The sequence below is a fragment of the Bos grunniens genome, chromosome 8 (genome assembly GCF_055505025.1).
Source record: "Bos grunniens cultivar Pamir isolate PY7600 chromosome 8, Bosgru_T2T1.0, whole genome shotgun sequence".
Taxonomy (NCBI): domain Eukaryota; kingdom Metazoa; phylum Chordata; class Mammalia; order Artiodactyla; family Bovidae; genus Bos; species Bos grunniens.
This window is the reverse complement of record NC_141172.1, coordinates 41,195,065-41,212,507: the sequence shown is the minus strand read 5'-3', so window position 1 is coordinate 41,212,507 and position 17,443 is coordinate 41,195,065. Positions and strand designations below refer to the sequence as shown.

Below are 17,443 nucleotides of genomic sequence, written 5' to 3'. Positions count from 1 at the left end.
CAGTCTATTTTACTTTATTTTTGTTGTACCATTTTGACTTTGCTCATGGGTGTTTATGTATATTTGTATATTCCATTATCTTAATTATTATTTGCCTGATTTTGTAACTGCCATTTGTCTGGGGTTCATCTTTGCTTTCTCGTTTTGGGATATTTGTTTTAATCTCACTTAATGCCATAATAAACCACTTGTGGCATCTATGTTCCTGACCAGAGATCAAGCCCTGAGCCTTTGGAGTGGGAGCACTGACTCTAAGACCATAGAATAACAGAGAACTGACCCTGCTGCTGCTGCTGCTGCTAAGTTGCTTCAGTCGTGTCCGACTCTGTGCGACCCCATAGACGGTAGCCCACCAGGCTCCCCTGTCCCTGGGATTCTCCAGGCAAGAACACTGGAGTGGGTTGCCATTTCCTTCTCCAGTGCATGAAAGTGAAAAGTGAAAGGGAAGTCGCTCAGTCGTGTCCTACGCTCAGCGACCCCATGGACTGCAGCCCACCAGACTCCTCCGTCCATGGGATTTTCCAGGCAAGAGTACTGGAGTGGGGTGCCATTGCCTTCTCCAGAACTGACCCTAGGGAGTATCAAATAGTGAGAACTCACATAAAGGAAATCACTTGAATAGAAGACCCAGCATCACACAACCACCAGTAGCACCCTGTGCAGGACGCCTCATCTAAACAACAAACAAAACAAAACTACAAACCCAATCATCAGCAGACAGGAGTACCACCTCATTCAGCCTTCCCCATCAGAGGAAAAGCAAACAAACAAACAAAAACTCAGCACAAATCTCACCCTATATGAAACTTGTACAAACCACTGGACCAACCTTAGGAGGGCAGAAACCAAAAGGAAGACAGAACTCAACCTTAAAGCCTGGAAAAAGGAGACCTTAAACACAAGTTAAAAAAAAAATAGTAAAAAGGCAGAGAAATACTATACAAATGAAGGAACAAACTGGAAACACAGAAGTCCAAATAAATGAAGAGGAAATAGGCAAAGGACCTGAAAAAGAATTCAGATTAATGATGGTAAAGATGGTCAAAAACCTTGAAAACAAAATGGAGAAAATACAAGAATCAATTAAAAAAGACCTAGAAGAATTAGACTAAACCTTCAGAGACAACACAATTACTGAAATTAAAAATACTCTAGAAGGAATCAGTAGCAGAATATCTGAAGCAGAAGAACGAATCAGTGAGCTGGAAGATAAAATGATGGAAATAACTTCTGAAGAGCAGACTAAAGTAAAAAGAATGAAAAGAACTGGGGATAGAATCAGAAACCTCTGGGACAATATCAGATGCACCAACATTCAAATTATAGGGGTCCGAGAAGAAGAAGAGAAAAAGAAAGGGTATGAGAACATTTTTTAAGAGATTATAGGTGAAAATTTCCCCAACATGGAAAAGGAAATAATCCATCAAATCCAAGAGACATAAAGAGTCACATTCAGGATAAACCCAAGGAGAAACACTCCAAGACTTACTAATGAAACTAACAAAGACTGAACACAAAGAATATTAAAAGCAGGAAGGGAGAAGGAACCAGTAACATACAAGGGAAACCCCATAGGCTTAACAGCTGATCTTTCAGCGGAAACTCTGCAGGCCAGAAGGGAATGACAGGATATATTTAAAGTATTGAAAGGGAAAAATCTACAACCAAGATTATTGTACCCAGCAAGGATCTCACTCAAAATTGATGGAGAAATAAAAAGCTTTTCAGACAAGCAAAAGTTAAGAGAATTCAGAACCACCAAACCAGCCTTACAACAAATGTTAAACAGACTTATATAGTCAAGAAATACAAGAGAAGAAAACATATCTACAAAATCAACTCCAAACAATTAAGAAAATGGCAATAGGAACACATATATCAATAATTACTTTAAATGGAAATGAATTAACTGCTCCAACCAAAAGACACAGACTGCCTGAATGGATACAAAAACAAAGCCCATATATTTACTGTCTACAAGAAACCCATTTCAGACCTAAAGACACATACAGATTGAAAGTGAGAGGATGGAAAAATTAGCAATCCTCATATCAGACAAAATAGACCTTAAAATAAAGATTACAAGAGATAGGAAGGACACGACATAATGATCAAGGGATCAATCCAAAAGGAAGACATAACAATTGTAAATATCTATGCACCCAGCATAGGAGCACCTCAATACATAAGACAAACACTAACAGACATAAAAGGAGAAATGGACAGTAACGCAATAATAGTAGGAGACTTTACACCCACTCACACCAATGGACAGATCATCAAAACATAAAATTAATAAGGAAACACAAGTCTTAAATGATATATTTGATGAGATGGATCTCATTGATATCTTCAGGATATTCCCTCCAAATCCAGAAGAATATGTCTCCTTCTCAAGCACACATGGAACATTCTCCAGGATAGACCACATCTTGGGTCACAAATCAAGCCTCAGTAAATTTAAGAAAATTGAAATCATATCAAGCATCTTCTCAGACCACAATGCTATGAGACTAGATATCAATTACGAGGGAAAAAAATGAAACACAAACACATGGAAACTAAACAACACGTTTCTAAATAACCAACAGGTTCCTGAAGAAATCAAAAGGGAAATCAAAAAAATCTCTAGAAACAAATGACAATGAAAACACGACAACTCAAATCCTATGGGAAGCAGCAAAAGCAGTTCTCAGAGGGAAGTTTATAGCAATACAATCCTACCTCAAGAAATACATGGACTAGAGAACCTAACTTTACACCTAAAACAACTGGAAAAAGAAGAAGAAGAACAACAACAACAACAACAAAAAAATTAGTAGAAGTAAAGAAATCCTAAAGTTTCAAGCAGAAATAAATGGGAAAAAAATGGAAAAAACAATAGTAAAGATTAATAAAACTAAAAGCTTTGTTCTTTGAGAAGATAAACAAAATCGACAAGTCTGTAGCCAGACTCATCAAGAAAAAACGAGATAAAAGTCAAATCAACAAAATTAGAAATGAAAAAGGAGAGGTTATAACAGACAATGCAGAAATACAAAGGATTATAAGAGACTATTTTGAACAACTATATGGCAATAAAATGCTTAACCTGGAAGAAATGGACAGATTCTTACAAAAGTTCAATCTTCCAAGACTGAACCAGGAAGAAATAGAATTCATGAACAACCCAATTACAAGCACTGAAATTGAAGCTGTGATCACAAATCTCCCAAAAGACAAAAGCCCAGGACCATATGGCTTCACAGGAGAATTCTATCAAACATTTAGAGAAGAGCTAATGCCTATCCTTCTAAAACTCTTTCAAAAAATTGCAGAGGGAGGACCACTTCCAAACTCATTCATGAGACCACCATCACCCTGATACCAAAACCAGAAAAAGACAACACACACAAAAACTACAGGCCAATATCACTGATAAACATAGGTGCAAAAATCCTCAACAATGTTAGTAAAATTTTAGCAAACAGAATTCAGCAACACATCAAAAACCTCATACACCATGATGAAGTTGGGTTTATTCCAGGAATGCAAAGATTCTTCAATATACACAAATCAATAATGTGATACGCCATATTAACAAATTGAAAGATCAAAACCTATAATCTCAATAAATGCAGAAAAAGTCTTTGACAAAATTCAGCACTCATTTATGATTAAAACTCTTAAAAATTTTAATCTACTTTTGAAACTGCCTCAGCATCAGTTCAGTTCAGTCACTCAGTCGTGTCCGACTCTTTGCAAGCCCATGAATCACAGCACGCCAGGCCTCCCTGTCCATTACCAACTCCTGGAGTTCACCCAGACTTACGTCCATTGAGTCAGTGATGCCATTCAGCCATCTCATCCTCTGTCATCCCCTTCTCCTCCTGCCCCCAATCCCTCCCAGCATCAGTCTTTTCCAATGAGTCAACTCTTCGCATGAAGTGGCCAGAGTACTGGAGTTTCAGCTTTAGCATCATTCCTTCCAAAAAAATCCCAGGGCTGATCTCCTTCAGAATGGACTGGTTGGATCTCCTTGCAGTCCAGGGGACTCTCAAGAGTCTTCTCCAACACCACAGTTCAAAAGCATCAATTCTTCGGCACTCAGCCTTCTTCACAGTCCAACTCTCACATCCATACATGACCACAGGAAAAACCATAGCCTCGACTAGACAAACTGTTGTTGGCAAAGTAATGTCTCTGCTTTTGAATATGCTATCTAGGTTGGTCATAACGTTCCTTCCAAGGAGTAAGTGTCTTTTAATTTCATGGCTGCAGTCACCATCTGCAGTGATTTTGGAGCCCAAAAAAATAAAGTCTGACACTGTTTCCACTGTTTCCCCATCTATTTCCCATGAAGTGATGGGACCGGATGGCATGATCTTAGTCTTCTGAATGTTGAGCTTTAAGCCAACTTTTTCACTCTCCACTTGCACTTTCATCAACAGGCTTTTGAGTTCCTCTTCACTTTCTGCCATAAGGGTGGTGTCATCTGCATATCTGAGGTTATTGATATTTCTCCTGGTAATCTTGATTCCAGCTTGTGTTTCTTCCAGTCCAGCATTTCTCATTATATACTCTGCATATAAGTTAAATAAACAGGGTGACAATATACAGCCTTGATGAACTCCTTTTCCTATTTGGAACCAGCCTGTTGTTCCATGTCCAGTTCTAACTGTTGCTTCCTGACCTGCATTCAGATTTCTCAAGAGGCAGGTCAGGTGGTCTGGTATTCCCATCTCTTTCAGAATTTCCCACAGTTTATTGTGATCCGCACAGGCAAAGGCTTTGGCATAGTCAATAAAGCAGAAATAGATGTTTTTCTGGAACTCTCTTGCTTTTTCCATGATTCAGCGGATGTTGGCAATTTGATCTCTGGTTCCTCTGCCTTTTCTAAAACCAGCTTGAACAGCAGGAAGTTCACGGTTCACGTATTGCTGAAGCCTGGCTTGGAGAATTTTAAGCATTACTTTACTAGCTTGTGAGATGAGTGCAATTGTGTAGTAGTTTGAAGATTCTTTGGCATTGCTTTTCCTTGGGATTGGAATGAAAACGGACCTTTTCCAGTCCTGTGGCCACTGCTGAGTTTTCCAAATTTGCTGGCATATTGAGTGCAGCACTTTCGCAGCATCATCTTTCAGGATTTGAAATAGCTCAACTGGAATTCCATCACCTCCACTAGCTTTGTTCATAGTGATGCTTTCTAAGGCCCACTTGACTTCACATTCCAGGATGTCTGGCTCTAGGTCAGTGATCACACCATCGTGATTATCTGGGTCGTGATGATCTTTTTTGTACAGTTCTTCTGTGTATTCTTGCCATCTCTTCTTCATATCTTCTGCTTCTGTTAGGTCCATACCATTTCTGTCCTTTATCGAGCCCATCTTTGCATGAAATGTTCCTTTGGTATCTCTGATTTTCTTGAAGAGATCCCTAGTCTTTCCCATTCTGTTGTTTTCCTCTATTTCTTTGCACTGATCACTGAAGAAGGCTTTCTTATCTCTCCTTGCTATTCTTTGGAACTCTGCATTCAGATGCTTATATCTTTCCTTTTCTCCTTTGCTTTTCGCTTCTCTTCTTTTCACAGCTATTTGTAAGGCCTCCCCAGGCAGTCATTTTGCTTTTTTGCATTTCTTTTCCATGGGGATGGTCTTGCTCCCTGTCTCCTGTACAATGTCACGAACCTCTGCACTTAGTTCATTAGGCACTCTATCCATCAGATCTAATCCCTTAAATCTATTTCTCACTTCCACTGTGTAATCATAAGGGATTTGATTTAGGTCATACCTGAATGGTCTAGTGGTTTTCCCTACTTTCTTCAATTTAAGTCTGAATTTGGCAATAAGGAGTTCATGGTCTGAGCCACAGTCAGCTCCTGGTCTTGTTTTTCCTGACTGTATAGAGCTTTCCATCTTTGGCTGCAAAGAGACAAAAAACTGTACACAGAAAATTATAAGACACTGATGTAAGAAATCAAAGATGACATAAACAGATGGAGAGATATTCCATGTTCCTGGGTAGGAAGAATCAATATTGTGAGAATGACTATACTTTCACGTGCAATCTACAGATTCAATGCAATCCCTATCAAATTACCAATGGCATTTTTCACAGAACTAGAACAAAAAATTTCACAATTCATGTGGAAATAAAAAAGACACCGAATAGCCAAAGCAGTCTTGAAAAAGAAGAATGGAGCTGGAGAAATCAACCTTCCTGACTTCAGGTTATACTACAAAGCTACAGTCATCAAGACAGTATGGTACTGGCACAGAAAGAGAAATATAGGCCAATGGAACAAGATAGAAGCCGAGAAATAAACCCATGCACCTATGGGTACCTTATTTTTTACAAAGAAGGCAAGAATATGCAATGAGGCAAAGACAGTCTATTCATAAATGGTGCTGGGAAAACTGGACAACTACATGTAAAACAATGAAATTAGAACACTTTCTAACACCATACACAAAGATAAACTCAAAATGGATTAAAGACCTAAATGTAAGACCAGAAAGTATAAAACTCTTAGAGAAAAACATAGGCAGAAGACTCGACATAAATCCAAGCAAGATCCTCTATGACCCACCTCCTAGAGTAATGGAAATAAAAACAAAAGTAAACAAGTGGGACCTGATTAAACTTAAAAGCTTTTGCACAGCAACGGAAACTATAAGCAAGGTGAAAAGACAACCCTCAGGATGGGAGAAGATAATAACAAATGAAACAACTGACAAAGGATTAATACAACTCAACACCAGAAAAACAAACAACCCAATCAAAAAGTGGGGAAAAGACCTAAACAGACATTTCTCCAAAGAAGACATACAGGTGGCTAACAAACACATGAAAAGATGTTCAACATTGCTCATTCTTAGAGAAATGCAAATCAAAACCACAATGAGATATCACCTCACACAAGTCAGAATGACCATCATCAAAAAGTCTACAGAAAATAAATGCTGGAGACGGTGTGGAGAAAAGGGAACACTCTTGCACTGTTGTTGGGAATATAAATTGATACAGCCACTATGGAAGACAGTATGGAGATTCCTTAAAAAAACTAGGAATAAAACCACCATATGACCCAGCAATCCCACTCCTAGGCATATACCCTGAGGAAACCAGGTTTGAAAAAAGACACATGTATCCCATTGTTCATTGCAGCACTATTTACAATAGCTAGAACATGGAAGCAACCTAGATGTCCATCGACAGATGAATAGATAAAGAAGTTGTGGTGCATATACACAGTGGAATATTACTCAGCCACAAAAAGGAATGCATTTGAGTCAGTTCTGATGAGGTGGATGAACCTAGAACCTATTATACAGAGTGAAGTGAGTCAGAAAGAGAAAGATAACTATCTTATTCTAACGCACATATACAGAATCCTGAAAAATGGTACTGAAGAACTTATTTACAGGGCACCAGTGAAGAAACAGACATAGAGAACAGACTTATGGACATGGGGAGAGGGGAGAAAAGGGTAGGATGAATGGAAAGAGCAACATGGAAACTTACATTACCATATGTAAAATGGAGAGTCAATGGGGATTTGCTGTATGGCTCACGAAACTCAAACAGGGGCATTGTATCAATCTAGAGGGGTGGGATAGGGAGAGAGACGCGAGGGAGGGGCTATATGTATCCCTATGGCTGATTCATGTTGACGTTTGACAGAAAACAACAAAAATCTGTAAAGAAATTATCCTTCAATTAAAAAGTAAATTAAAAAGAAAAAGAAAAGAAAACAATTTGGAGACATAGAACTGGGGCTTAGAATCGAGACTTAGATGAAAAACATTGTTAGGGACAAGATCTCCCCCAAAAGTGACTAAAGTGAGGAAACAAAATACTGATATTTAAGAAGTGGCAGAGAGAGAGAAACCAATCAAGACACCAGAAAAGAGCCACCAATGCAGAGGTAAATCAGGAGAGAGAGAAATGCCATGGGAGACAAAACCAGAACTTTTAAGAATATGAAATTTCATCAGAACAAGCCACATAAATTGAGAACTAACTGTGCTTAGTCTGTTGGGTGAGTAAGTACACAGGACTATCTCAGTGCAGGAATAGGGGAGAGCCAGGTTAGAGTGGAGAAAAGATCACTAGACCATTCAGGTATGACCTAAATCAAATCCCCTATGATTATACAGTGGAAGTGAGAAAGAGATTTAAGGGACTAGATCTGATGGATAGAGTGCCTGATGAACTATGGACGGAGGTTCGTGACATTGTACAGGAGACAGGGATCAAGATCATCCCTGTGGAAAAGAAATGCAGAAAAGCAAAATGGCTGTCTGAGGAGGCCTTACAAATAGCTGTGAAAAGCAAAGGAGAAAAGGAAAGATATAAGCATCTGAATGCAGAGTTCCAAAGAATAGCAAGGAGAGATAAGAAAGCCTTCTTCAGTGATCAATGCAAAGAATTAGAGGAAAACAACAGAATGGGAAAGACTAGGGATCTCTTCAAGAAAATCAGAGATACCAAAGGAACATTTCATGCAAAGATGGGCTCGATAAAGGACAGAAATGGTATGGACCTAACAGAAGCAGAAGATATGAAGAAGAGATGGCAAGAATACACAGAAGAACTGTACAAAAAAGATCATCACGACCCAGATAATCACGATGGTGTGATCACTGACCTAGAGCCAGACATCCTGGAATGTGAAGTCAAGTGGGCCTTAGAAAGCATCACTATGAACAAAGCTAGTGGAGGTGATGGAATTCCAGTTGAGCTATTTCAAATCCTGAAAGATGATGCTGCGAAAGTGCTGCACTCAATATGCCAGCAAATTTGGAAAACTCAGCAGTGGCCACAGGACTGGAAAAGGTCCGTTTTCATTCCAATCCCAAGGAAAAGCAATGCCAAAGAATCTTCAAACTACTACACAATTGCACTCATCTCACAAGCTAGTAAAGTAATGCTTAAAATTCTCCAAGCCAGGCTTCAGCAATACGTGAACCGTGAACTTCCTGCTGTTCAAGCTGGTTTTAGAAAAGGCAGAGGAACCAGAGATCAAATTGCCAACATCCGCTGAATCATGGAAAAAGCAAGAGAGTTCCAGAAAAACATCTATTTCTGCTTTATTGACTATGCCAAAGCCTTTGCCTGTGCGGATCACAATAAACTGTGGGAAATTCTGAAAGAGATGGGAATACCAGACCACCTGACCTGCCTCTTGAGAAATCTGAATGCAGGTCAGGAAGCAACAGTTAGAACTGGACATGGAACAACAGGCTGGTTCCAAATAGGAAAAGGAGTTCATCAAGGCTGTATATTGTCACCCTGTTTATTTAACTTATATGCAGAGTACATCATGAGAAACGCTGGGCTGGATGAAGCACAAGCTGGAATCAAGATTACCAGGAGAAATATCAATAACCTCAGATATGCAGATGACACCACCCTTATGGCAAAAAGTGAAGAGGAACTCAAAAGCCTCTTGATGAAAGTGAAAGTGGAGAGTGAAAAGTTGCCTTAAAGCCCAACATTCAGAAAACTAAGATCGTGGCATCTGGTCCCATCACTTCATGGGAAATAGATGGGGAAACAGTGGAAACAGTGTCAGACTTTATTTTTTTGGGCTCCAAAATCACTGCAGATAGTGATTTCAGCCATGAAATTAAAAGACGCTTACTCCTTGGAAGGAAAGTTATGACCAACCTAGATAACATATTCAAAAGCAGAGACATTACTTTGCCAACAAAGGTCCATCTAGTCAAGGCTATGGTTTTTCCAGTGGTCTTGTATGGATGTGGGAGTTGGACTGTGAATAAAGCTGAGCGCCAAAGAATTGATGCTTTTGAACTGTGGTGTTGGGGAAGACTCTTGAGAGTCCCTTGGACTGCAAGGAAATCCAACCAGTCCATTCTGAAGGAGATCAACCCTGGGTGTTCTTTGGAAGGAATGATGTTAAAGCTGAAACTCCAGTAATTTTGGTCACCTCATGGGAAGAGTTGACTCATTGGAAAAGACTCTGATGCTGGGAGGGATTAGGGGCAGGAGGAGAAAGGGACGGCAGAGAATGAAATGGCTGGATGGCATCACCGATTTGATGGACATGAGGTTGGATTAACTCCGGGAGTTGGTGATGGACAGGGAGGCCTGGTGTGCTGCGATTCATGGGGTCGCAAAGAGTCAGACGTGACTGAGTGACTGAACTGACTAACTGATGTGGAATCAGAGAGAGTAAGTGTAGGTTGTACTTTGTAAAACAATAACTGTTAAAGAAAGAAGCATGGGGATGCTTTTTGAAAAGTGGCCATTAAATAGCTTTTTTTGTTTGTTTGTTTTCTGAATGAGAGGAATGACCATATCTTTATGCTGAAGTGAACAACCAATACTACACTGAAGGGAAGAAAAGAATGTGACTGATAAAGCAGATTTCCTAGAGAGGCAGTGTGGAATAATATCCACTGCACCAGTAGATGGAATTGCCTTTGATAAGAAAACTGTTTTTTACTATAGATGAAGACAAAGACAAAAAAGGGATGAATGCAGATGTGGGTGGGCTTATGGGGAAATGGGAGAAAAAAGCCACTCTTGGTAGCTGCTCATCCCTACCTTAGAAACAAGGTCATCCCAAAGAGAGAAGATTGAAAGCTTTGAAGAGTGGTGAAGGTTTGGAATTGCAGCTCGGGGAAATGGGAGAAGCACGTGTAATAGGACTGCTGAGTAACATTGCGGGAACAACTGAGATTAGTTTTAGTCCAGATTTATGGCCTCCGTTCTATATGGTTGTGATTTTTCTTTTTCCTGCAGCGGAGCAATGCTCAAGAAATGTTTACAGCTGAGCAGGCACTGAGGGGATTGCCTGAAGGACACGAAGTCCATCCATCTCTCCAGATACTTTGGATTATTTCTCAAGATCAAGGTAAACCATCCAAATTAAATGGTTGAGCTTTATTATTCTGGTCCCCCTTCTTCACTTTTACTAAGTTGCATTTTGGTCTCAGGCCTCAGTTTCCTTGGAGGGACCCAGTGACAGACAGGCATAGGCCAGTCCTTATTGTGAGCACCACAGGGGCTGTGGAGAAAGGGCAACCTCTGACCCACTCATGTTCCACTCATGAGGGCACAAAGAGTCATTTCCTTTAAGCCCAAATGCCAGGGAACAACTGGGTTTTATACCAGGTTAACCTGGTATGAAGCTAGGCACAGTCCAGAGTGTGGTCTTCACTTTGGAATACTCGGGTTCACATGTAGAATTCATCATCTGTTAGCTGGTTGACCTTGAGCCTCTTAACTTCTCTGTGCCTCAGTTTCCTTGTCTGTAACATAACAAAATATTTATTCCTACTTCATAAGGCTACAGTGAGAATTAAGTGAGACAGTCAACATAAAAGTGCTTAGCACTGTGGCGAATCGTTAAAATCCTCAATGCTTATTAGCCAGCTTTGTTGCTGTTATTATCTTCCAACTGTTCTTTTCAGGCTTTGTGTTTTGTCTTTATCCTCAGTGTGACATGTATTTGTATGCATTTGTTTACCTCTGGTCTCCACTTAATTTTCCCCCCTTTTTTCCATCACCCATACTTGACTTATTTATTATCTGATACCTGCCTATCACAGTTTTGGAATGAGGTGGAACCTAAGAAAGTGAATTCAAGGAGGTCTTAACCCACCCAATCAACAACTGTAAAGACTCTTCTGTCCATTTTTACCCCTGTTGTAGTATATATTTCAGAGATGAGAAAAAGGATTTGGAACTTTCTTATCCCACATTTGCATCCAGAAATGCAAGTTTCCTTGAAGTCCATTTCGCCTGATATTTACTTTTTTTTTTCAATCATTTTTGTTCAGTGCCTAAAGGGACTTCACCCTAATTCAATATCAGCTCAAATATTTCTCATTATAAATAAACAACATATTATTGTATTTGCAGAGGAGGGTGGATTACCATAGTGATGGAAGTGGTGACAGTTTGGGGAAGGATGAGGGCTGGACCTAACGCATCTCTGCTTCTTACTAGCTCTTTTTGCCATTGGAACTCTGGCCTTGGTTCTTTCATCTGCTAAGTAAAGTTTACTGTTTTGATCTCATAGTGTGGTTGTGAGAAATAAAAAAAAGCACACAGCAAAAGTTAGTTAAGTCTGCATCTAGTATAAGAAGTGACAACATTCAAATACCCATTCAAACTTGTACCTGAAAAATTGGACCAAGAATTCAATAATTCTTAAATATGTTTGAAAGGCAACCTGAGCGTATTTTCCTTATCAACCTTTAGCATTTGAAATACATATACTAACCCTTTAGGACTATTCAGTCAAAAGTCAAAAACTTTACTTAGTTTTAAAAATATTCAAGAAGTTTCATCTTGGTGTCAGTTTATCAACTTAGTCTATAATGTCATCAGGGAAACATGGAAAATATCCCAGATCCAATTCTTTGCTTTCAGGTAAATAAGTTATCTGTGAAACCCCTGATATACAAATGTATCTCTTGGCTGTTAATAGCTTTTTGTTTTTGTTTCATTTTTCTTATTGCTCCTGTTGCTGTTTTTGTTGTCGCACAGGCCAGTTAAGCACCACACGTGAGAAGCAGCTTTTGTCTTGTTTTCACTCAGGTTATGTGAGCATGGGATGGTTTATCCCAGGTGTTGATATCAAAAGGATAGCAAAAGGGTTTAAGGCCAGTTCTTTAAAGAAATATGAGGACCCACCTCCCTGTCCCTCTTCCCTCTCTCAGGGCCAGAGTTGAAAACCAGAGGGCGTGTGTTGGCGGGCTACTCCCACCATCACCGACCATCCCCGAGAAAGCAGTGTCAGAAGCACAAAAAGAGCCCACGTACAATGGTTAGTCTTCAAAGGGGCTCATTTGTTATATTGCTCAGAGCCCCACCGAGTTGCTGCAAGCTTATAACCGCCGTTAATTTCAAAGGGAGCTCTGAACTTGCATACGCTCCGCGAGGCACGGCGCGGGATGAGAAACAGCCTGAGTGGCTTGAAGCCATGCTCAGACATTTTTTAATGTTCGTCAATGTCTTTGGCACCATCACTTTCACAGAGAAACCCACTTACCTCCTGCTGCAAAGTGTGAAATAAAGCCATTTTCAAGCCTGGGTATGGGATAGTCTGGAAATTGGGCTAAATCTTAAAACCACATGAAGACTGAAAACAGGATTCACAAGCTGGAGCTCAGCTCCCACTAACCCACTTCCAAGGTCAGGTCACCGTGACACCCTGCTCGGTTAGATACTGTCAGTGCCACCTTTGAAGGGTTAAGGCAGTAAACTGTGGTTGTCTCAGGAGCTACCAAACTAAAGGCCCATCTCCAAGGCATCCCAGGATCACTGGTCCCCAGAATAGGAGAGAAGCATTATTTCAGTTAGTGCTTTGTCAGGACCCAATTGGCACATCCCTGGGGAAATTCAAGTTAGGAACTGGCATTTCTTGCCACAGTGCTCAGCCTCAGGAGGTGCTGTAAGTGTCCCCTTGGTCCAGAATGTTTGTAGGAGACAGATTCAGATCCATCAGAGGTCTTCCCCTGATCACCTGCATAGCGACCAGCTCTTCTCCAGTTGTGTTTCTGGGGCTCCCTAATCACCAAGGCAAGGAGAAAGAGATCCCTTAGGGACTCAGAAATGACCCTGTACACTCCAGGAAACTCTGCGACATGCAATTCTCCAAGGAGCCTCTGGATGAGTCTCCATGAGCAACTTGTTTTGAGAAGGATAAAGGAAAAAAGGTGTCCTTTTTGTTCACTGTTCAATGAATATTCATTAAGTCTTGGACAGTGGATTGGATGCTGTCTTTTAGTAAGAAAGAGAAAGTTATTTATTTGGAAGAAAAGGAGTTAAATAATGAGACATGAGATGTGGTTTTTAGAAATCGGAAGATGCCCTCAATAAGTTTAAAACTGCAACCTCTTCTCTAAAGTTCATAAGAAAGTATTGCTGGGCGTTTATATACTCACATGCTCACTCTTTCATCGCTCCTTTAACCAGTGCTTACTGAGTACCTGCTCCATGTAGGTGCAGTTCCACTTGTTAGGATCAGCAGTGGACAAAGCAGATGAAAGTCCCCTCGGCTTGTGTCCAAGCGGCAAACACATGCTGTTTGTTCAGTCACTAAGTCGTGTCTGGCTCTGCCACCCTATAGACTGCAGCCAACCAGGCTTCCCTAGGATAACAAAATAAGTAAGAAAACTTTTAAGTTCCTGTTCTTCACACAGTGAAAGCTGTTCACTTACACGTAAGATCTGTGGCCTTAAATGAAACCTAAAAGTAATGTTTTTTGACAAAAAAAAAAAAATTCTCTGTGTTTCTGTCTCTCCTCAAGAGGCCTGTGAGTAGATGTAGCCATATATAGACAGATGAGGCACCACGAGTAGTTTCTAGAAATGTATCAAGTCATATCTATCCACAGTGGCATCCCTAAATGTTCCCATCATCAGTGTAAACACCTTTGAGTAATCTGTCTTCACTTACTGCTCTCCTTAAATACTCATGCAATATGCCAGCAGGCTGTCTCCCTTCTTTCTGTTGCATCTTCTTATCACTAAAAGGAGACAGCCACCTCTACCCCTAAAACACAATATACTTGTATATTTTTCCCTCTCATCCTCTTTCCCTTTATCTCTTCTTTTCTTCCTATAGGATCTATGTTGTACCAGACATGGTACATTCCCATAGGCCTCATCTTAACCACACTAAAAAAAAAACCACCTAAATTTTAATATGGTTGCTTTTAGAAACACTGAAAAGAACTACATAGAATGGAAAGACGTGAAAGTCAGATTTCTCGTAGAATATATGACTAATGCCACTGCCAGTGGCAACATCTTCCACTTACTGTACCTAAGAGTTTACAAGTCCTTTTTAAAGATATGCCATTGTTGTTGTTCAGTCTCTTAAGTCGTGTCCAGCTCCAACTCTGCAGCCCCATGGACTGTAGCCCGCTAGACTCCTCTGTCCATGGGATTTTCCAATCAAGAATACTGGAGTGGGTTTGCTTTTTCTTCTCCAGGGTATCTCCCCAACCCAGGGATTGAACCCACATCTTCCACTTGACAAGCAGATTCTTTACCACTGAGCCACCTGGGAAGCCCATAACATCATACAGCCCTCTAAACCTTTGCTTCTCAGAGTGTGGTCCCCAGAGCAGGAGCATCAGGATCTCCCAGAAGTGCTAGAAATGTAAAATCCCATGCTCTGCCCCCAATCTACTGTACCAGACTCTGCATTTTACCTAGACCCTCAGAAGCATTTTATACACATGAAAGTTTGAGGATCTCTACTCTAAATAGTCCCTGTGAGGAAATAGAAAATCTCATTGCCTGTTTTACAGGCAAGAAAACAAAACAACGAAAACTAGGGGTTAGAGATGTTTGACTAGTGATTAGGTAACCAAATGTTGCAAGCAAGAGAGTTCCAGAAAAACATCTATTTCTGCTTTATTGACTATGCCAAAGCCTTTGACTGGATCACAATAAACTGTGGAAAATTCTGAAAGAGATGGGAATATCAGACCAACTAACCTTCCTCTTGAGAAACCTGTATGCAATGGAAGCAACAGTTAGAACTGGACATGGAATAACAGACTGGTTCCATATAGGAAAAGGAGTACATCAAGGCTGTATATTATCACCCTGATTCTTTAACTTATATGCAGAGTACATCATGAGAAATGCTGGGCTGGATGAAGCACAGGCTGGAATCAAGACTTCTGGGAGAAATATCAATAACCTCAGATATGCAGATGACACCACCCTTATGGCAGAAAGTGAAAAGGAACTAAAAAGCCTCTTGATGAAAGTGAAAGTTGAGAGTGAAAAAGTTGGCTTAAAGCTCAACATTCAGAAAACGAAGATCATGGCATCCAGTCCCATCACTTCATGGGAAATAGATGGGGAAACAGTGGAAACAGTGTCAGACTTTATTTTTTTGGGCTCCAAAATCACTGCAGATGGTGATTGCAGCCATGAAATTAAAAGACGCTTACTCCTTGGAAGGAAAGTTATGACCAACCTAGAAAGCGTATTAAAAAGCAGAGACATTACTTTGCCAACAAAGGTCCGTCTAGTCAAGGCTATGGTTTTTCCAGTGGTCATGTATGGATGTGAGAGTTGGACTGTGAAGAAAGCTGAGTGCTGAAGAATTGATGCTTTTGAACTGTGGTGTTGGAGAAGACTCTTGGAGTCCCTTGGACTGCAAGGAGATCCAACCAGTCCATCCTAAAGGAGATCAGTCCTGGGTGTTCATTGGAAGGCCTGATGCTGAAGCTGAAACTGCAATACTTTGGCCACCTGATGAGAAGAACTGACTCATTTGAAAAGACCTTGATGCTGGGAAAGATTGAGGGCAGCAGGAGAAGGGGATGACAGAGGATGAAATGGTTGGATGACATCACCAACTCAGTGGACATGAGTTTGGGTGGACTCTGGGAGTTGGTGATGGACAGGGAAGCCTGGCATGCTGCTGTTCATGGGGTTGCAAAGAGTCAGACATGACTGAGCTACTGAACTGAACCAAATGTGGAGTCAAGGACCACTATTCTTTCCATTACACTGCACCCCCTATTCGAAGGATCTGTTGCATACCTCTTTTTGGATCTGCCATCACCCAGCTCAGCATTTCATAGAAGGATCTGCACAATAATTATAGCCTAATATTGTCCCCTGGTGGCAAGTAGGCCAATGCTAATCTGCTTCTTGATGATATATTCCTCATGTAGGATGGTCTTGCTGCTTCTCATCTGAGAATTCTAAGGTTAATGACAAGAAAAAAGTTTCATATTTAGAAATTTCTCCAGTTTTCTCCAGTTCTTCACCAAAGAAGAACATGTTCACTGGGTAACAATTTTTGAGGTTTCTGCTGTGAATTTCCTTTCCCCAGCTGGCTCTTGAGTATTTTATCTGATCATCTTGGAAGAAAGGGGAAAGACAGCCATCACATAGCAAGCACTTCCTGGGTACACAGCTCAGTGCTCTTTATGTGTTATTTCAGAATTATCAGAGAGACCCATGGATTGACTCTGTTGCCCTATTTTACAGAGGCAGAAGGTGAGACTCAAAGGTGACACCCGTGGCAATGCTGGGCATCAAGCCAGATTCTGTCCTACCATGCTGGCCTCTTCCTAGAAGGAAGTCTTGTGTGAATGAGTATGAAAGGCGACCCAAGGTAGGGTCAAGCTCTCATTGTGTGATCAGTCACTCAGTTGTGTCTGACTCTTTGTGACCCCATGCACTGTAGCCCGCCAGGCTCCTCTATCCATGGGATTCTCCAGGCAAGAATACTGGAGTGGGTTGCCATTTCCTTCTCCACAGGCTCTCATTACCTTCTGTCTTTGGTCACCATGGATGAAACAGCAGGTACCCATTTCCTAAACGAGAAAAGTAGTTTCCAAGTTTCCCCTGCTTTTAAGGGTGAAGTTAAGTAACTGGAATGAAATCAAAACAGAGAAGAACCCACTAGAGGGATGCAAGCTAAATATGCAAAACTTCCCCAAAATAACTCA

General features: G+C 40.7%; 1 long non-coding RNA gene across 1 annotated transcript in view; it reads left to right on the top strand.

The window, feature by feature from the left end:
- LOC147366966 (uncharacterized) overlaps nt 1-17,106 on the top strand; it is a 58,271-nt gene extending 41,165 nt beyond the window's left edge. The window contains exons 8-9 of the long non-coding RNA XR_015169646.1: nt 10,750-10,861; nt 16,980-17,106. This is a non-coding gene — a long non-coding RNA (uncharacterized LOC147366966). The remainder of the gene's footprint in view (nt 1-10,749; nt 10,862-16,979) is intronic.
- Nucleotides 17,107-17,443: the final 337 nt, after the last annotated feature.